General features: G+C 35.4%; 1 non-coding gene and 1 pseudogene across 1 annotated transcript; both read right to left on the bottom strand.

Annotated features, from left to right (window-relative positions):
• LOC127078734 (uncharacterized) overlaps positions 1–3,020 on the bottom strand; it is a 44,676-nt pseudogene extending 41,656 nt beyond the window's left edge.
• A 4,784-nt stretch (positions 3,021–7,804) lies between these two features.
• Positions 7,805–7,911, bottom strand: LOC127089578 (small nucleolar RNA R71). The gene has a single exon (XR_007791156.1). It is a non-coding gene; the product is annotated as a small nucleolar RNA R71 (small nucleolar RNA).
• Between the last annotated feature and the right edge of the window lie 10,995 nt (positions 7,912–18,906).

Here is an 18,906-nt window from a genome sequence, read left to right as displayed (position 1 = left end):
AATTGGATATTACAATTATCCCATCGCACCTTACTAATATAGAACATGCACCTCGCGTATGCGAAACCTACATTATCCGATACTAGTCTTGATGAGTGCTAAAACTTGGAAAGCATAAACTTAATATTTAATTTGAGGGAATTTGTAATTATTCTGATCTCACCGGCTTATTTATCATATACATCGTCTCTCACATGCATCAACATACATACATAATGAAACAATTATGGCCCCTGGCGCAATTGTTCTCCCAAGCCAATGAGAGAACCTAAGCTAACCTAATAACGATCTAAGCTTCTCCAAGCAAGATCTTCAAGGTTGTCCTCCTTTGATATTGAATTCTTCTCTTTCTTCATAACATTACATTACATAAAATAAACTCGTTTTACATGCGAGGGAGTGAGATGAGAAAAGAAGTTACATTATGAGATCAAAAGAGAGACACAACACGCAAGTCGTATTTAAAAAACCCAAAACAAAATAAAGGAAAACTAAGGCCATAACCGATCACCACAAGACAATAATAATAAACACATTATTATTAATAATTTTAATTCTTTTAATTAATTAAAACCAAATTAAATTTCGGCGAACGATCACACTACGCAGAGTTAGCCGGGGGTCCGCTGCCTGGTCAGCGGGAACGGGTGTTTCGCTGCCCGGTCAGCGGACGGGGGTCAAGGGGGCAGCGCCCCTTGCGGGGTTGAAGGGGAGCGCCCCTTGCAGGGTTGAAGGGGTGGAACCCCTGGCCAAAAATTTTAATGAACAATTCATTTGAAATCGACGTTGTTTTTCGCATCAACACTTGATACTTTAAAGCACAACTCTTGCGCACTCACAACCCTAATCGCATAACTCTTTGACAACAGAACCCTTGTGCCGTCATTAACCCTAATGCACCAATTTCAGACCGTCAAACACATCTCGATTGTTGATTCAGTATGATTGATCAATACGTCATTGCTTCACCATACTAATGTCGGATCAAGAAGCAAACGACCATTGATCGCTCAAAGGAAAATAACTATTAAGTATTTGAATGAATGAAACAGAAACAGTATATCATATATACCGTATTTTGCATCAGGATTACATATATCATATATATAACTTGAGCGATCTCAATTTAATTACTCGTTTATTCTTTGATTCATTCTGTCTTTTAATCGTATTAATACAGAAAATACAGAAAATAAACAGCTATCAGATGCATGGTTTCGTAAGTGGCTCTGATACCACTGAAGGAGAAGGGCGATCCAAAACGCAGCGGAATTTAAAATTTCTCCTTTAATGATCCTTACGAATGAGCATGATCAGTGATAGAATCGTTACCTCTTGTGGCGATTGTAACCTTTGATGCAGATCTACGGAGCGATCACGAACGTTGAACAATGACAACGCCTCTACTCAGTCCACACGAACAGATTCCTTCAATCTCAGTGCTAGCTGCTACGAATGAAGGCTTTGAGTGAGAGAGAGAGAGAGAGAGAGAGAGAGAGAGAGAGAGAGAGAGAGAGAGAGAGAGAGAGAAACGAAAGTGCAACTGCACTAATGCTTCTACACAAGGGTTCTATTTATAGAACCACTTGTGTGGGCTGCAAGCTAAAAAGCCCACTCAAGTGTATATGGCCCATATCTTATAATATGCCAAAATCACTTAAGCGTGTGGTACCTTACCATATTTTGTATTTTACTTAAGTACACCATACCTTACGATGTTCTACAATTCACTTAAGGGCACCGTACCTTACGGTATTCCTTAGTTACTCTATATCTCATCAATCTGTCCTTTGTGTGTGACCCTGTAGGTTTTCGCGGCATTGGAAATTATATTAAATCACGTATTTAACATAATAAACAGTGAGCAGTATCTAGCAACACATCACTGCTACCCAAGACACGAAAAATGTCATGTGATCTGACAAATCCTTCTATGATAATAATTATATGTATAATTACCCTTTTGCCCTTATGTCTATATTGAACACAAGGCATAGACCGTGTCATCCTTGTCCAGTTCAATATTGGGTCCATAGACATTTATCCTGTTACGCAGGATGGGCAAATTCCATCTAGGTCACTCATGTCCCTTAGCATGCTTCGTGGAGTACCCATCAACTGTCTTTATGGTCATCTAGTTACGGATAATGTTTGATCAGCAATAAGGCACTCGACTCTACATCTATGGTCTATAGTGGTTTCAGGTCGAAGGGTGGTATACACCATTATCACCATGAGAATAACTTATGACACTTTGCATAACATTCTATATAGTATTCTCATAGTGGGTCAATCCAGTATAAATATTACTCTTAATATTCATACTTATGTTTAAGACTTGATAACTCCTTATCTATTGATCCATGAGATGTGATCATCAGTCTATATACATAATAGTCTTAATGCTTTAATGTTATCCCACTTCACAATAAAGCTCGACTATGGATACTTTAAGAATAGTGTCCTTATGTTTAATGTGATCTCATGATTAAGTCACACTTGATACATTAAACGGACTGTCTATTCTAGGTACTTTATTAGACAAACATAATAAAGAAAAAGCCTTTTGTTATTAATAAATAATTCGATACAAGTACCAAAAGTATTGGCCTCTAGGGCTTACACCAACACTTTGCAGGGCCAATACTATGAAAGAGTGATCATTAGTGTGTCTACAGGTTTCTCTGACATGGTGATTGTTGGTGAAAAAGTGGAATAAGGTTTAGAGAGTGGAAAGGTTCAAGGAGGCTCCAACAACCAGGCTGGAGCGAGGAAACCCTTCAACAAGTATAAAAAGAATGAATACGAGGCAAATGCGATCTCCTCTCAAAGAGGAAAATCATAACATAGGGTACCAGTCCCAATGTCTTACTATCCATACTCGTACATATCAGTTGCACAATACCCTATTATACCTTATCCACAAGCTGTTCGGGATCTATTTCCAGCTCAAGTGCCATATCGACTAAGAGCTCCTCAACCGTATCAGCCACGAGCTCCTCAGTAATATCAACAACCATCACCTCAGTAGTATTAACAAGGTCAGAACCAAAATTACAATCACAACCAGACAGGTCCTCAAAGGCCACCTTTGTTTGATCCAATTCCAATGACGTACACTAAATTGCTTCCTTAGTTGATTCAAATATCTCTAGTGTTCCCCCATAATCTTAAGCCATTGGTGATGTACCCACCCAACTTTGAACACGATGCTATATGTGAGTACCATGATGGATCACCAGGGCATACCACAGAGGATTGCAAAGCCTTTAAGTACAGGGTATAAAAGCTGATTTATTAAAAGATATTGTCATTTACAAATTTTACAAATATGGTGAACAACCCCACATAATGGAGCTACAACATCACCATCCATGTAAGTGGAAGCACAGAGGAGACATGGAATGGATCCAAAGAGGTTGTGCCTCATGAAGAATCTGAGAGAGAAGACTCAAAGGATTGTCACATCGGTGCTGAAGAGCACGATGGTCTCAACCTGTGGGTCGGGAAAGATCGATAGTTGATGAATAAAGCAAGGAAGCTCATCCTCAATGCTAGTAATTATTTTGTTATTTCATTCTATTTTGTAATTTCCTTTGCATGTTTGAATGTTTATTTGATTTTAAGTATTACTATTTTCTTTCAATGATAATATTAATGAAGTGATCATGCATTTTCTGAATCAATCATGTCATATTCACTTTTTTTCATATATATATTAAAAAGAAAAAATGTTTCTCCCATTCACTTTTATATATAAAACTATTTTTTTAGCAAGAATTCGAGGGAGGAGGATGAAAATAAAAATACCTGAAATTACTGCAGTATGCTTTCGAATATAACTTTGTTGATGATGTAAGGCAATATTTCAATTCACAAATACCGGAGATATAAGGAAGATAATCCTTCGTCAAATAACCACTAACATGACAGTCATGATCTTCCAAAAAAGAGGAAGTAGAGGGGGGAAAAGCCCGCTAAGTCGAACACCTAAAAAGCAACTTAGGCAAAAATTAGGCATCTCGGTGGACTGAAAGTTCAAAAGAATCAGTCCTGGAAAAAGTTAGGGAAAAGAGAAAAAGGAAAAGAAGATGAAAATATGTGACCATCATATCAAGAACCAAAGGGTCACCAAAGTTTCCAATAGAATCAAATTTTGTGATAACCAAACAAACAGGTGACCTCGACATCAAAATGAATGATTATTATTGGTTCTCAAGCCATCATGTCCACACCTTCAATTTTCTCAAAAATTGAATACGTTTGTCGAATTAGCTGAACATGGGACTGAAGATCATCATGGAGAAAGGGTGGATTAAAAATTAGATTTTGAGCCTCATATCATTTTGTTCAAAATATCGTGAACCAGATCACGTTACAACCTTCAACATACCTAATTGAAGCAAGGTTCATTTTGAAAGCATACTTAACAAGGCCGCGTTAAACTGACTCCTAGATACTTTCTAATCATCTATATTGGTATCCTATCTCATTGTCTTTCACACTTTGAGTAATCCAGTTATCTAATCACTATATATCACCATCATTCCAATACAGACCGATTTCAAAATTTTGCATGAGAATTGTGTTAAAATTACCATTTTTTGAATAAACAATTTTATTTACAAGTCAACACTTAGCATCAAGGAAATTCTTCCAAAAAGAAGTCATCTTGGTGCAAGTTGTTTTAAGGTTCAATGAATCTAGGGCAATCACTTCGAGATGCAGCAGGTATCTCCAAGACTCATACTGAGGCAGAACACTCCCATGGTACCGTAAAGCCCGTCACTCCAAAGGTCAGTCAACTAGGGGCATGTTGCCGCAGTATTCAGAATACTGGGGCAGGCCGTGTTATGAACATATTTTGGAAAACAAATGTCAATTTCCTTTACAAGGGAAGTTTTCTTCAAAGGCCCAACAGAGTGGGGCACGATTAGTTCACAAAGTGTGAAGCATCTTAATGATCATCTTGATCTGATCAAGTCAGAAGTCGCTATTCTTCCATAGGCAAGAATCAACATGAAATCTGCCAGAATGCAGAGCAGAAATCAGAGTTTTGCAAACCATTTTCATGGTTTCAAAATTATTCAAGCCAGAGGCATCGGGGAATCGGGGCTTGATATCCATAAAATGCATAAACTGGTATATTCATGCATTTCATTTTCTTCTTTCATATCATGCATAAAGCATACATGCATAAACCCCATATAGGATTTACCAACCTCTTAAGGAAGTTCAATGTAATCTTCAGCAAAATCAAGATTCAAGGGTTGTTCTCGAGAGTGGAACAATTATTTTTCTTCAGCAAGTTGTTTTTAGAAGACCATCAATATTGGTGATGATTCTCAAGACAAGTTTTCTTCCTAGGAAAGTGATGACCATGAAACTTATAGTATTTTTAGACTCGATACATATGCATTTTTATATATTTTATGTCCATTTCATGTCTATATGTAGTGTTATATTGGTATTGGGTTACATATACTCTCCAAGTAGGAGTTGGCATAGGAGAAAATGAAGAAGAATTGGCCAAAAGTGGAGAAAATAACACATCAATATGAAGAAAGTAAAAAATGGATGTTTTCAACTTATAGTGTTCGTCACAGGGGCATGGCATTCACCATGGGCCCTTCATTCGCCACGTCCCTATTTTAAACTCATGACGTTCGCCATGATACCATGACGCTCGCCATGGACTTCGTGTCCAAAATTTTAGCAACAAAAGTTGCCCAATCTTCTCCCACTCCTATTTAATTCTCTCAACCGAACTCTACATGATTTGAGCCCATATTCAGCTTATGATACTATATATATATATATATATATATATATATATATATATATATATATATATATATATATATATATATATATATATATATAAAAGTTAGTATTTAGGTTTTGAGTATCCAAGTTTCTTAGTATCAAGTAGGCAGATAATTTCACTTTGTAAAATGCTTAATTGTTTACACCTGGCAATGAGCCCACCATTGTTTTCAGAATTTGGGAGTATCTATTTGTACTTGGATCATCCACTGTTAATGAATGCTGATTTTTAACTCTCGATGTTCTTCCGTTTAAGTTTTTCAGTCTTAAATTATGCATTGCGTTTATTTTCAGTAAGCATTTTCATCTTTAATTTTTCCGCATTTATTTACTTTAAGTCGTAATATTATTATTGTTATTTTTAATTGTTTAATCCATTCCAATTGTTACTATTTTGATTTTAAATTTAATATATCATCATTATCTACTAGTTTCACATATATATTCAATACTTGTTGTTGGTGCTACTTGTATTCATCATCATTATTATGTTTAAGTTTCTATTTTGCATGTATACTACGTCAAATCTGTTCGGCTAAACCGTTTAGAACCTAGATTGTGAGGACCGTCGTTTTGATAGTACTCGCATCTAAGTTGGAAAATATTAAATTTAATTGGGATTTTTTTGGGACTGATTTTTATATTATTTTAAACTAGAATCATTTACCGCCAAAACGTTAGAAATTAAAGATACTGGTTCCGTTTCGAAAGAGATGAACCTATATCTTAGATGTAAAATAAAAGTAAGATTTTAATTAATCAAGAGCAACAATAAATGTTATTTTAAATTGCAAAAACAATCATTTTCAAAAATAGAGTTTATAGGAATAAATGTGATGCGACAACAGGCATCTGTAAGTCTGAACTCTGGTGCTACACGAGTGATAATTAGTATCACCTTTAAATCTTTTTTTTCACCCGAAAGTGACTTTTTAATTAATTATAAGTTCTTAATTTTCAAAATTATGAGTTTTATAGTTTAGCAGGTTGAACCACGACAACAACAGTTTAGAATTTAAAATAAAACTAGGTTTCGATTTAGCGAACGCAAACATTTCATTTAAATTGAGGTTCTTCGTATTAAAGAAAAATATTGTCTCAATTCAATTAATCAATCCGACTTAGGTGTGAGTACTATTGATTGACACAAGCCATATTCCAGTCTCGCTTTTAATTGCTTTTATAAACAAACTTGTTTAATTTTCCGTTTTAATTCCCATTCTCATCAAAAACCCGATAAGCCTTAAATTTACATAGCGACAATAGATAGCGATTAAGTTGACTATAATTTCCCTGTGGGATCGACAAACGTTTATACTCCGATACATTTTGTGCACTTGCGGAAAGCATCTAAGAGAAGGAAAACAAGAAAGCACACATCAAGTGTTTGGCGTCGTTGCCGAGGAAATTCTTTTAATAGTCAACATCGTAACTCCATTGTTACACCATATAGATTAAGGCATTTTATTTTATTTTTACCGGTTGTATGCCTAACACTTGCTCTAACGCAGAGGAGTTAGAATAACCGATCCCTGAAGTCTAGAGTTATATTCATATCAAACGCTGAATATGTGAACTTAGAGCCATATTTGAACCTATGGCTGAAATCAATAATCGTCTGCTCAAGGATTTTGGAGTTCCATCTCAGGATGAACCGCACTCAAGCATTGTTCCACATGAAATCCAGGAAAACACTTTTGAACTGAAACCATCTCTAGTGCAAATCGTACAACAGAACCAGTTCTCTGGAAATCCCACCGAGGACCCAAATCTTCATCTATTAGTGTTTGTACAGTATGCAACCACGTTAAATAGTAGTGGTGCTAATCTAGAAGTCGTTAGATTACATCTATTTCCATTTTCCTTGAGAGATAGAGCCAGAGCATTGCTACAATCTCTACCCTCTAACTTAATCACCACTTGGAATGAACTCAAGAGGGTATCTTTAGCCAGATATTTTCCACCAAGAAAAACATCAGTATTGAGAAATCATATAACTACGTTTAAACAAACTGAAAGAGAATGGCCTTTTGATGCATAAGAAAGATATAAAGATATGACAGGAATATGTCCTCATCACTAATTATAATAATGGCTTATCATTCATACTTTCTACAATGTTCTACTATACAACACCAGGATGACCATAGATGATGTTGTTGGCGGAGCCTTAATGAATAAACCCTTTGAGGAAACCTACCAACTTATAAAAACATGGCCCAAAATCATTACCAATGGGGAACTGAAAGAGTTCAAGTCGAGAAAACCTAACAGATATGAGGAATGTTCTAAGTCAATGGATTTTATCATGTAAATTCTAAAGTCGAGACACTTACCCAAAAGATCAATAACTCGACTATAACCATTCAAACCACTGTAGTTATTGTAGCCCCAAACTATGAAATTTGTGGAGTCCAAGGACATATAGCCATTGATTGCCAAATATTGACTGGAACCCCGCCAGGCCATGTTAACTATGCACGAGGAAGTCCTTATTCCAACACCTATAACCCTGGATGGAGGAACCATCTCAACTTCTCTTACAAGAACAATAACGCATTTTTTACACCAAGTCCTATACCTTTAAACCCTACAGGTTTTCAAAACGGAGCTAATGTTGCTCCTACTGCTCCTAGAAAGTCAAATTTAGAACTCATAAAACACATAGTTCATGAATCAAAACGTTCATACTAACGAGTTGGTAAAATAATTAGCAAATAAGGTTGAAGCCATATCTACGTATAACAAGATATTTGAGACTCAAATCTCTCAAGTTTCCCAACAACAAGCAGTTACTGCTACTCCGGCCGACACATTTCCAAGCCAACCTCAACTAAATCCTAAGGGACATGCAAATGCTATCACACTACAAAGTGGGACAAAGTTAGATGGACCAATAGACCCAAGAGTTGAAAACCTTGTGATATATAAGAGAGTAGAGGAGGAACCTGAGGAAGTTGCTAATGAGATTCAAGTAAGAAAACCAATAGCTGAAGAGGAAGAAACTATCACTAATAAAGATGTTATTAAGAAAGATAAACCTTATGTACCTCCACCTTCATACAAACCAAATATACCATACCCTTAAAGACTAGCCAAAACCAAGAATTAGGGTCAATTTAAGAAATTCATCGAGCCCCTAAAACAACTTTATGTTACCATACCTTTCACTGAGGCCATTACTCAGATGCCTTCATATGCTAAGTTCCTAAAAGAGATCTTATCAAAGAAGAAGAAACTTGAAGATGAAGAGACTGTGGTACTCACTGCAGAATGTAACACCATTATCCAAAACAACATGCCATCCAAATTGAAATACCCTGGTAGTTTTTCTATTTCTTGTGTAATAGGCAAGTTTGTCATCGACAAGGCATTATGTGACCTCTGAGCTAGCGTCAGTTTGATGCCTTCTTCCATTTCTGAAAAACTAAGGCTAGGAGACTTGAGACCCACTAAAATGTCCATCCAATTGGCAGACCATTCTATTGAGTACCCTGTGGGAATGCTGGAAAATATTCCAGTTTGCATTGGCCAATTTTATATCCCAACGAACTTCTTAGTCATGGATATAAAGGAAGGTTCTAATATACCCTTCATCTTAGGTATAACTTTCTTAGCCACTCACGGTACGATAATAGATGTAAAACAAGGAAAGTTAACATTTGAGGTAGGAGAGGAGAAAATCAAATTTATTCTTTCACAATTTCTAAATACCCCAGCTATAGACAACACCTATTCTTTTATAGATATCATTGATGAATGCATAAAAGAGTTAGCATTCGCACCTCCCCAACCAATTACATAATTAGTAGAACTCCCAGTCTAAGAAATGCTAAAGGAATATGAGGATGAATACCATTGCCAATATGCTGATGATAGACTAAGAATGCTTATCACTTACACCTGATTTTATGCCAAGCTGTAAGCAACCATCAATAGAACTTAAGGTTCTACCCAAGAATATAAGATATGAGAGTCTTGATGAACAACTTGATCGCCCGACCATAGTTAGTGCCAATCTTAATGATGAAGAAACCTAGATACTTTTGATGGTATTAAGAAAATATCATACGACTTTAGGTTATAACATTTCTGGTCTAAAAGGGATAAGCCCATTTGTATGCATGCATAAAATTATGCTAGAAGGGACTCTAAAACCTCTAGAGAGCATCAGAGGAGGATAAATCTTATCATGAGAAATGTAGTTAGGAAGAAAGTACTAAAGTTACTAGAAGCTGGAATAATCTATCCAATCTCTGACAATCAATGGGTTAGCCCAGTGTACGTCGTCCCTAAGAAAGGAGGTGTAACAAATGTTAAAAATGACAAGGGAGAGTTTGTAGCCAAACACACAAAAACTGGATGGTGTATGTGTATAGATTATAAGAAGATAAACAAAGCAACACAGAAGGACCATTTTCCCCTTCCGTTCATTGATCAAATGCTCGAACGTTTAACTAGACATTCATATTTTTGTTATTTAGACGGATACTCATGATTTTTCCAAATTCCGATTCACCCAGATGACCAAGAGAAGACAACTTTTACATGTGCTTATGGAACTTTCACCTATCGTTGAATGTCATTCGAACTATGCAATGCTCTCACAACCATCTAGAGATGTATGATGGTAATATTCACAAACTTCCTAGATGATATCATGGAAGTATTTATGAATGATTTTTTCGTATGCGGATCTACTTTCGAAGGATGTCTTGATAACTTAGAAAAAGGTTCTGGAAAGGTGCGTAAAGGATAACCTAGTACTAAATTGAGAAAAATGCCACTTCATGGTGAAGGAAGGCATAGTCCTGGGACACATAGTATCTGAAAGAGGAATTGAGGTTGATAGAGCTAAGATAGAAGTCATAGAGAACCTCCAGCCACCTAAAACAGTTAAAGAGGTAAGAAGTTTTCTTGGACATGTCGGTTTCTACCGAAGATTTATAAAAGACTTCTCTAAGATTACTAAATCTCTAATTGGTCTTCTAATGAAAGATGCTGAATTAATTTTCAACGAAAAATGCCTTGAGTCTTTTAATCTCTTTAAGCGCGCATTAATTTTCGCCCCTATTATGCAACCTCATAATTTGACTCAACAATTTAAGATTATGTCTGATGCCAGTTATTATGTTGTAGGTGTTATCCTAGGACAACGTAAAGATAAGAAATTACACGTTATATATTATGCAAGCAGAACCTTAGTCGTTGCTTGTCGCGCCGCAAAAAATATACAGTCACCGCCGAATTTTATTTATTCCAAAGGAAAGGGAAAATAGCGATAAAATCCCAAGAAAATGGTCTTCACAACCAATAGCGGATTCAGAAGTCGATTATGCAAGGGGAAAGTATTAACACCCCTCACATCTGTTGTACTCAACGGGAACCACTTTCTTGTTCTTCATGCGTATGGATGTTATTATCTGAATGTTACTTGCTATCGGGTAATAGAGAGAAATAAGTGAAAAAGAAAATAGTTATTAGTGTGCTCTCTAAGGTTTCAAACCCTTGTGCCTACATATCCTCATTCGTGCAATAAGGAAGTCAGAACTCCATAGTTCCGATCATAAAACAAAGTATTTGTTGTTTGTTTTTAATGAATAATGTTGACGTTCACGTTCTATAATCATCTTGCTTGTATGCTCGAGCATGAGAGCTTTAAGCATTTGTTTGTTTGTGATATAACAGATGCGCTTGGATCATATTCTAGCAGTTAAACATTACTTGTCTGCTCACACATGGAGTCTTAAGCTTCGTTTACGATAGAACGGAAGTAACATGCTCTTTCTAAAAATAAGGATTTAAAAGATGCCCCGAGGCAAGTAATTTATTTGATTGGTTAGGGTTGATTTTAGTACGGAGACAAGCATCTAACCCTTGGCTAAGTACAACCAACAATCAGAATACTTGGGAGTTGAGAGGACAAATGCATCATAACCACTCTTTTTCATCCAAAAGAAGTTTTGATTGTGAAATAATTTGGCGAGTTTAATCATTGGTACTTAGAGGGAGACAAGTATCTAACCCTTGGCTAAGTAGATCAACAATCAAAATACTTGGGAGTTGAGAGGACAATGACATCATAACCACTATTTTTCTCTCTCAGAGCACCAGGTTAAACTCGTTTTATTGTTAGATGTTTTGAATGGAAGTCAAGCATCGTGCCACAAGCTAGGTACGACCGATACAAACATGTAGATGAAAGAGCTTCCACTTGAGGGGGTACATAGTAGATGGACTCACACTTGAGAGGGGGATTATTAGGAAATAAGTGTAAGTTATGTTGAGACACGAATGTGAGTTCTAAGTTCACATTGCATAGAAAAGTGAAAGTTGAACACTTTATAAGTAAGATGACCCATACACCTATCACCTTAAGGTTTTGAGTGAATATGTGGTCTCTCTCTCACTTGTTCGGGTAAGTCTTTGACCTTTAGGTGAGTGTTTGACCCAATGTATATGCTTCCCCCTCATGATGACCCATCCTCTCTCTCTCTCGCCCCCTTTCAAGAACAAAGTGTATTTTTCTTTTGATTTCTTTATGTTTCATTGACATTTCCATGGCGCACTCATGTATCAATCTAATGCTTTAGTTCTGCTTTTTCTTTCATTTTGTCTGATAAGAAGAGAAAATAAAAACTTTGTTGCTTTTGTTTCCTTCTCCCAGTTTCACAAATCTATTTCACCTCTTAACTGTGTCTTTTCTCTTCCAATGTTTCACTTATTTCTTTCACAATAACGCTCATAAGATTTTTATATCAGACTGCACAGATCTTATGGTTAGGGTTTCATTACCCATGATGAATGTTTGTTTTCTTTTTATTTATGATTTTATTGTTTTTTTCTTCCTAAATCTGTTTTGAATGAATATTAATGGGTCTTTACTATATACATTATTCTCGATCTAGAGATTTAGTTATAGGTAAGTGAAAATTTGCATCAGAGAGAAGAAAAAAAAAGCAATGGGCAGATGGAGATAATTTTTCATCAACATTGTAAGAAAATGATCTATGTTGACTTCTTCTTCTTTTTTTCTAATCTATTCATATCTACTTTTTATTTTGTGGAATTTGTAAAAAAAAATTATGTTGTAGTGTTTGGTTTGTTAAATTTAAAATTTGAAGGAGCTATACTGCTAACTTACTTTTTAAATTTAAAGTTTTGCATTGTTGACTTTATTTTCAATTCCTAAAAATCCTTCTACTGCTATTGTCGCACCTCGAAAAAATACGATTCCTCGCGATGGTCGCGGAAAAATTTATGTTCGAACAGAGTCGCCACCGAACTTTATTTACTCCAATGAAGGAATGGGAAAATATCGATAAAACCTTTGAAAAATAGAATAATGGTCATCGCAACCATATTCGGGTTCGGGAGTCGATTACGCAAGGGGAAGGTATTAGCACCCCTCACGTCCGTTGTACTCAACGGGAACCTTTTAGTCTAATTTGCTATTTGAATGTTAGTTAAATGTTATTTGCTTTCTTCGAGTAATTTAAAATTGATAATAAATATGGATGAAGACCTCAGGAGGGAAAATGGGAGGTTTTTTATTAGTGTGCTCGCGAAGATACAGCAATCTCCTGCCTACGTATCCTTATGGTATAATAAGGAAATCAGAGCATTCGTAGTTCGGGGAACTACGGTTTTTGGTGCGTTTTGTTTGATGAACGACTGTGTAGGTCACGGTCTAAAGGCTAAACGCTGGCTTGTCTACTCTCGGCGGAGGCTTAAGCATTGGTTTGTTATGCGCATTAGAAAGGATTGACAGTGTTCTTTCAAAGAGGTTTTGGTCACGCGGGGGTGATGAGTTGATTTGATGTGTTTGATGTTTTGGTTTCGATCGCTCGGGGGCGAGAAGTTAGTTTGATTTGTTTTGAGATGTTTTTGAAGAACGACGAAAGATTGAGCAATGTGGTGTTCACCAATTGTCCAATTCTTTCGAGGAATAATAAGGCGTCCGCCTTCTATTCCTTTTTCGTTCGAATTATTTTGAAAGTTTGTTTGCGGATGTTGAATATGCACGGTAGTGAGGCGTACGCCCCCTACTTGCTTATTCAAGGAATAATGAGGCGTACGCCTCTTATTCCCTTATCCAAGTTTATTTAGCGTGTTTTAGTCGGAAGTCGATAATTTGTGCAATATGGCGTACGCCAATTATCCAAATAATCGAGAGATGGTGAGGCGTACGCCTCCCCTCTTTTATCATCCGAGTTTTAAATTGTAAAAGATATGTTTTTAGATGTTGTAATTGATTTGCGAAAATAGTTTGGATTTATGATTGGTAGGTTTGGATTGAAAGATGATTTGAGATTGCTCGATTGTGGTTTAATTTGATGACGAAGATCCGAGCAATATGGCGTACGCCAATTATTCGAATAATCGAGAGATAATGAAGCGGATGCTCACTATTCTCCTTTTCATTCAAAGGTTTATTATTAAGATAGGACTTTTAGAGATTATAAATAATTTGGAGGAGTACTCTTAATCTTATAGAATTTTTTTAAGGTTTAAATTGAATGACGAAAATCCGAGTAATATGGCGTACGCCAATTATTCGAATAATCGAGATAATAATAAAGCGGAAGCTTACTATTCTCCTTTTCATTCAAAATTAATTATTTAAAATAGAGACTTTTAGAATAATTAACTTGGGAAAATGATTTTAATTTTATAGAGTTTTTTAGGGTTTTAATTAAATGACAAAAATTCGAGCAATATGGCGTACGCCAATTATTCGAATAATCGAGAGATAATAAAGCGGAAGCTTATTAATCTCCTTTTCATTCAAAATTAATATAAATAATATTTTTAGGATTTGTAATTAATTTGAGAAAATAATTTTAATTTTATAGAGTTTCTAGAGTTTAAAAAATGAATGACGAAGATCCGAGCAATATGGCGTACGCCAATTATTCGAATAATCGAGAGATAATGAAGCGGATGCTCACTAATCTCCTTTTCATTCAAAATTAATTTTTGAAGAGTGTATAAATGAAGAAAGGATTTGGACTTGTAGAAATGATTTGAAATATTGTGGTTTGAAAATAATTTGAATTTAGAAATTATATTTGATTTTCTTAAAAAAAATGATTTGAAATTGTGTGATTTAAGATTTAATCGGATGACAAGAACTCGCGCAATATGGCGTACGCCAATTATTCGAGTGCTTGAGAAATAGTGAAGCGTACGCTTCCTATCTCCTTTTCATCCCAAGTTTACAAAAATATCTTTTGGAAGTTATATTGATTTTGGAACATAGTTTGAAGTTGAATTTGGAGAAATAACCGAGTTTAGATTGTTGGAAGATAACATTTAACTTTGGAGGCTTAAGGCCCAATTCATCCAGACCAAACATCCACAAAAGAAAATACACGTAACTTTTTTAAATGAAAGTAGTAATGAGTAAACAATGATAATAATGACCATGAAAGACATAAAACAAGAAAACGTTCAGATTTTTTTGAAGGCCATTTTCTCTCTTGCAGTATATTTGCCTTTTTTTTTTTTAAAATGTAACATCTTTGGATATTCCACCCTTAAATGTCCACTTATCCCCTTTTTTTTAAAACAACAAAGGTTATAGAAATGGGAAACTACAATCTTACCATAAAACAAATTTAAGTGATTATGCAAAGACCAACGAATTCAACGGCACATTACATTAGTCTTATTCCAGAAAGCATATACCTTGACCACTTTTTTAATGATTCTAAAATGACACCGCCATAGCAGTGAAATAACAGAGCATGAATATAACAATAAAATTCATAACATCAAAATAGACTAAGGAAAAAAAAAGGGTGAAGATGCAAGAATCATTACTAACTTCATGATTGGATTGGATATCAAATAAGAGTACTTCCAACACAGAATGCAAATCAATAAAAATAAAAGCTTGAATACTTGATATACCGTAACCGAACCGAGCCGACCCTCAACCAGAATCAAATTGTAGTAGTAACACAAACTCAAATCAAATCGTTACCTAAATTATTGTGATTAAAAACCAAATAAAGACAACGGCAGCATAATTGAGATAATAATAAAGAAAACCAGTATACCTTATCAATATTCAAAAAAATCGTCCTTAACCAGAAATGACTAAACAACAGCAACGCAACCGTTTCGAAATCAAAATCTGAATGGTAACTACCACAAACAGTACGATATCAAGGCAAATTGTGATGCAAACCGTTACCGTAACCGACACACAAAGTTAACTACATATTCTACTTTGTGTAACAGAATTTTAAACCAAAATGCTTCCACAAAGTAATGCATACAACGAATCCAAATACCAGTTTACAACAGCAGCGTTTTAATAATGTTTACATGGATGCTAGTTTATAACAGTAAAGGACATAAGCAAAAATTCGACAAAACCGCAAGGAATTTGAGTCAAGAATATGCCATAACAATGAACTCATCACAATAAAACAAGCTTGGAGATAGTGTTACCGAAAAAATGTGGATTTTCACTGCTACAGGCTACTGACGCGTTTCGCAGTGCTTCCGTTTTGCTATCCATGGGATTTTCGTAATAAAGACGGGAACATCATGTGGTTATTGATCCTTTTTTGGTGCTTCCTCCTTCGTCTTCGGGACAAGCACTTCGATAGCCTACGAACCTCAAGGAGGAACTTCTCAAGCTCGCGACCTGCACGGAAACAGTCAATAATCTGACGAAATTCTCGATTTCGATTTTATCCCAGCGAGATTCGAATTGAAGGATGGATTCACTTATTATTGAGTGTACAGATCTATAAAGCTTTAAGTTTTATGGAAGTTTAGTGGTTAACGACATTGGATGACGGTCGTGCGCTTTTAAGGATTGAGGGGTTTTAATGCTGGAGAAGGGCGGCGGTATTGTTGAAGGTGAGGAGCGATAATGAAGAAGAGGGTTTCGTGGATGAGGAATTTGATGGTGGTGGAGTGATGGCGGAGGATGGTGGCTAGGCGAGTAAGGTTGCGGTTTTTAGGGAGAAAGAAGGGTTTTGGTTTTTCTTTTCTTCTTCGTTTTCAGAGAGGGTTTTTTTTGAGAGAGGAGTGAGTGTTTCTGTTTTTTTATGCGTGAGAGAATTAGGAAATGTGTGTCTGAGTTTTTTTAGTGAGAGAGCGTGAGAGGTCCTTTATTATTATATTTTTTTTGTCGTTTTCTCATTTCAGAGAGAGAGGAAATGGTGAAGATTTTGTTGGGAGTGGAGAGAGATAGTGAGGTAGTGTGTAGTAGACCGTTGGGAGCTAGCTGACAAAATAAAAAGAGAATCCAATGCCTTTTTTTTTTTTTTTTTTAATTTAATACTTATTATTTATTTAAAAATAAATTCAACAAAGAGAAATCTAATTAATATTTGATTCTAATTAATATCTAAAAAAACTAACTAATACTTTAAAAAAAATCTAACCAATATTTAATAAAATAACTAATATTTAATTTAAACATATTCTAATTATTTTAATTGAATAACCAAGCCAAAAATTATTAAAATAAAATTGACCAATTAAAAAAGAAATCGAATGCAAATTTTGTTCGAAAAAGAAATCGAACTGGTCACACTAAAATTGTCAGGACAAAATATACTTATTAAAAATACAGTCTTTCCTCAAATTTTAACGATTCAACCGATTTTTCTGTATTCTCAAATAAATTCATTCTGACTGACGTTTTAGGTGTTATTTATGATGCAAATGTATGTCATGCTATGCATCTGATGCAAAAATAAAAATGAAATCAATTCTATGAAAATTTAAATATGCCCGGACAAAATTGGGGTATAACAGTTGCCCCTATTTAATTATCTTGAACTAGAAAGTAAGAATGACAATAGTCTTCATACATTCGTGGTGGAAGGTAATTAAATACTAAAAAGACCCAAATTTTGTCCTTTGGAATGCAATGGAGAAATGCAAAAAGAAAATGCAGTGAGAAATACAGTAAGAAAAGTTATTAGAAGGTAAAATGAAACAGTCAAGACTCTCTGGAAATCGTCAGAACAGTATCTTGGATGTCATAATCGAGATATTCCAACAATGGAATGATATCTCAACTGTATCTAAGACTTTCTGATAATTAGCAGAACAGTGTCTTGATTTGAACACACGAGATTCTCTGAGGATCAACGAAGCAGTACCTTATATGATATAATTGAGATATTCCGATAAGGGAATGATACCTCAACCGTATCTAAGATTCTCCGAGGATACCTAGAGCAGTATCTCTAAAAATGAATGAGACTCTTCATATTGATGAAGCAGCATCTCAAACAGCAGAAATGAGATTCTCTGTATCGAGTCGAAGCAGCATCTTATCTGATAGAATTAAGATATTCCGAACAAGGGAATGATACCTTAATTAAATCTAAGACTCTTCGAGGATACTAGAGCAGTATCTCTAAAAACTGAATGAGACTCTTCATACTGATGAAGCAGTATCTCAAACAGACAACTGAGATTCTCCATATAAATGAAGCAGTATCTCAAATGTTTATCTGTTGGGGGAAATGTTTTAGACAAGACTCCTTTTGGAGGAGATTTACTATAAATGCTCTGCAGTGGAAAAGCTCATAAGAGACTTTTTAGGGTAACCTCTGCTTGGGGAGCAATGATAGCAAAGATGTTGGGGAATATCATTATTAATAACAAAGTTGAAGAATGATTGGCTGGGAAATAATTCCACGAGCACATGCAAGATAATAACTTTATTGAATTAAATGAGGAAAGTCCGGGATACATATGGACGACCCTGGATCTTGATATTTTATGTTTGTATGATGTTTCTCTTTGGGTGGCAATGTCATGCATGGGATGATGCATTAGATGCATGAAGGGATGCGATTGCTGGGGATATTTAGGATGTGTATGTATGAATGTGAGTGATTTTTTTTATCTTTGTACAAGGTTATGCATAAGTATGCTGATGATTGATATGATTGTGTTTGATGAATCTTCCTGTTTAGCAGGAAAATTATGCATGAAATGATGCATGTGGGAATGCAACTGGGTAATTGGATGCTTTTGTATGATTTTATTCTAGATTGCCAATGAGGTTGGACTTTTAAATGGGAATTGCCAGATGAG

Source organism: Lathyrus oleraceus, chromosome 5 (assembly GCF_024323335.1).
Source record: "Lathyrus oleraceus cultivar Zhongwan6 chromosome 5, CAAS_Psat_ZW6_1.0, whole genome shotgun sequence".
NCBI lineage: Eukaryota > Viridiplantae > Streptophyta > Magnoliopsida > Fabales > Fabaceae > Lathyrus > Lathyrus oleraceus.
This window is presented reverse-complemented; position numbering and strand designations above follow the sequence as displayed.